Below are 2,907 nucleotides of genomic sequence, written 5' to 3'. Positions count from 1 at the left end.
CTGAACTGATTCTTCTTATCAGAGAAAGATCACCTGAGGTTATATTAAAAGAAGCAGAAAAGTTGATCAAGATTACCTGAGACCAGATTAGAGGAGTGGAGGCCCTGCACTCCCCTGCTCTTAGTTTATCAGCAGCCTTCAGTCTGCACCCTTGCTATAAAACTGCTCATCAAATCATCCCATGTTGGGGCATATAGTTTTTTTTGGCAACAAAAACTATACCTTCTGTGTCCCCTTTTGCACCTTATTATGCTTATGAGGCCTTACATGATATGTATTTTCTACTTCATTCAAAGCTCTATCTTTGAGATTCTAGTTGACACTGATGGACAGAGGTTGAGCTTTTGGCATCACAGTCTATTTGAGGCTTTACCAAGCATGAGAGTTTTACATACATTTAAATTCTTCCCATTTAAATATTGCCAAAATGTCTCTTGTGTGTACCTCCATAACACACATAGAAATTTCATAGATCTTATCACATTTTCTTTTATCACCTATTTCTCTTTTTTAATCAATTATTTGTCTTTATTAATTATATTGGCCTGATCATGTTAGAAAAAGAGATGGAAAAGGTACAAATTAACTACACATAAAAATTGGGCCATAACCACAGATATAAAACCCTTGAGGGAATATGGTTAAAAAAAATAGGTCAAACAACTTTTAAAATGTAGGTGGTAGAGATGATTTTCTAAAATAGCAGAAATCATCCAAATCGATTCAAAAATAAAAAGAGGATTTCTGTTTCTGATAAGACAATAGCAATATTACTAAAATTTCCATTTTAAATAACTAAAATGCTAGATAAAAACTTTAAAATGTTGTATTAAGAGCATTTTGAGTGCTCTCTTCAGCAGCACAAATGCTAGAATTGGAATGATACAGAGAAGGTTAGCATGCCCTCTGTGTAAGGATGATATGAAAATTAATGAAGACTTCCATTAAAAAAAAAAGAAAGAAAGACAGCAAACAAACACTGTTGAGCTGCAAAGAAAGCAAGAATTCTCAAGTCAGAGACATAGTGATGGTATGAATCAGAGAAATAAGAGGAATTTGGCAAAGGCCAAATTAGGTGAACTTGGGTATCAGTTTCATAGTCTCATGGCACATGGAGTACAGGAGGAAAACTTGGGGATCTGCTCATGGTGGAGAGTATAAGAAGAGATCTTTCCTCCTTTAAATCAAAGACCCCAAAGGGTTCCACTTTAGTGTGATAGAGAACTAGAAATACTGTTCACTTTCACCAAAATTTATATGAAATTTGCCTGAAACTTGGCAGTATAACAGAGGAAGGCAACAGCCCTAAAAAACTGAATTCAGGGGCTTCCCTGGTGGCTCAGTGGTTAAAAAAATAATTCACCTGCCAATTCAGGAGATGTGGGTTTGATCTCAGATCCAGGAAAGATCCCACATGCCTTGGAGTGAATAAGCCTGAGCATCACAACTATTGAATCTGTTCTCTAGTGCCTCGGAGCCAAAACTATTGAAGCCCTTGCACCCTAGAGCCCAGGCTCCACAACAAGAGACTAGCTGCACTTGCAACAGTTAGAGAAAAGCCTGAGCATCAACAAAGACCCAGCACAGCCAAAAATAAATAAGTAAATAAAATTAAAAGAAAAGAAAGCAAAAAATCACACTCTAAATAAACAAACAACAAAAAAACCTGAATTCACAGTCTGGTTATCATATTGACTTAAGGTGCAAATTTATACTGTCCAAATCCAGACTCACAAACTAAAAATTTAGTTTAACATAGTTCCAAATGAAAAGTTATCTAGAGCCTTCACAGATGAAAAATGCGCACAATTTCTGGAGGAACACACATAATACCAGATCTCCATGAATCTAAAAGAGGAAATTTTCAATGCAATTCAGCTATTTACAGTCAAAATTCACAAAACGCATGAAAAACAAGGCACTGTCAACCAAGAGAAGTAACAAGATAGGAAAGGGCTCATGAAACTTTGATACTGGAATAACTTAACACAAAATAAAAACAGCCATGTTTTCATATATTTATAAAAATTAAGGGCAATTAAAAAATAGGTGCAAATGAAGCAACTGACAAACAACTAATCTCGAGAATATACAAGCAACTCCTACAGCTCAACTCCAGAAAAATAAATGACCCAATCAAAAAAATGAGCCAAAGAACTAAATAGACATTTCTCCAAAGAAGACATACAGATGGCTAACAAACACATGAAAAGATGCTCAACATCACTCATTATCAGAGAAATGCAAATCAAAACCACTATGAGGTACCATTTCACACCAGTCAGAATGGCTGCAATCCAAAAGTCTACAAGTAATAAATGCTGGAGAGAGTGTGGAGAAAAGGGAACCCTCTTACACTGTTGGTGGGAATGCAAACTAGTACAGCCACTATGGAGAACAGTGTGGAGATTCCTTAAAAAACTGGAAATAGACCTGCCTTATGATCCAGCAATCCCACTGCTGGGCATACACACTGAGGAAACCAGAAGGGAAAGAGACACGTGTACCCCAATGTTCATCGCAGCACTGTTTATAATAGCCAGGACATGGAAGCAACCTAGATGTCCATCAGCAGATGAATGGATAAGAAAGCTGTGGTACATATACACAATGGAGTATTATTCAGCCATTAAAAAGAATACATTTGAATCAGTTCTAATGGGGTGGATGAAACTGGAGTCTATTATACAGAGTGAAGCAAGCCAGAAAGAAAAACACCAATACAGTATACTAATGCATATATATGGAATTTAGAAAGATGGTAACAATAACCCTGTGTACGAGACAGCAAAAGAGACACTGATGTATAGAATAGTCTTATGGACTCTGTGGGAGAGGGAGAGGGTGGGAAGATTTGGGAGAATGGCATTGAAACATGTAAAATATTATGTATGAAACGAGTTGCCA

General features: G+C 36.6%; 1 non-coding gene across 1 annotated transcript; it reads left to right on the top strand.

The window, feature by feature from the left end:
- Window positions 1-844: 844 nt before the first annotated feature.
- On the top strand, window positions 845-951 carry LOC112585827. The gene has a single exon (XR_003110409.1). It is a non-coding gene; the product is annotated as a U6 spliceosomal RNA (small nuclear RNA).
- Window positions 952-2,907: the final 1,956 nt, after the last annotated feature.

The sequence above is a fragment of the Bubalus bubalis genome, chromosome 6 (assembly GCF_019923935.1).
Source record: "Bubalus bubalis isolate 160015118507 breed Murrah chromosome 6, NDDB_SH_1, whole genome shotgun sequence".
NCBI lineage: Eukaryota > Metazoa > Chordata > Mammalia > Artiodactyla > Bovidae > Bubalus > Bubalus bubalis.
The sequence above is the reverse complement of the archived record's forward strand: the minus strand, read 5'-3'. Positions and strand labels throughout refer to the sequence as shown.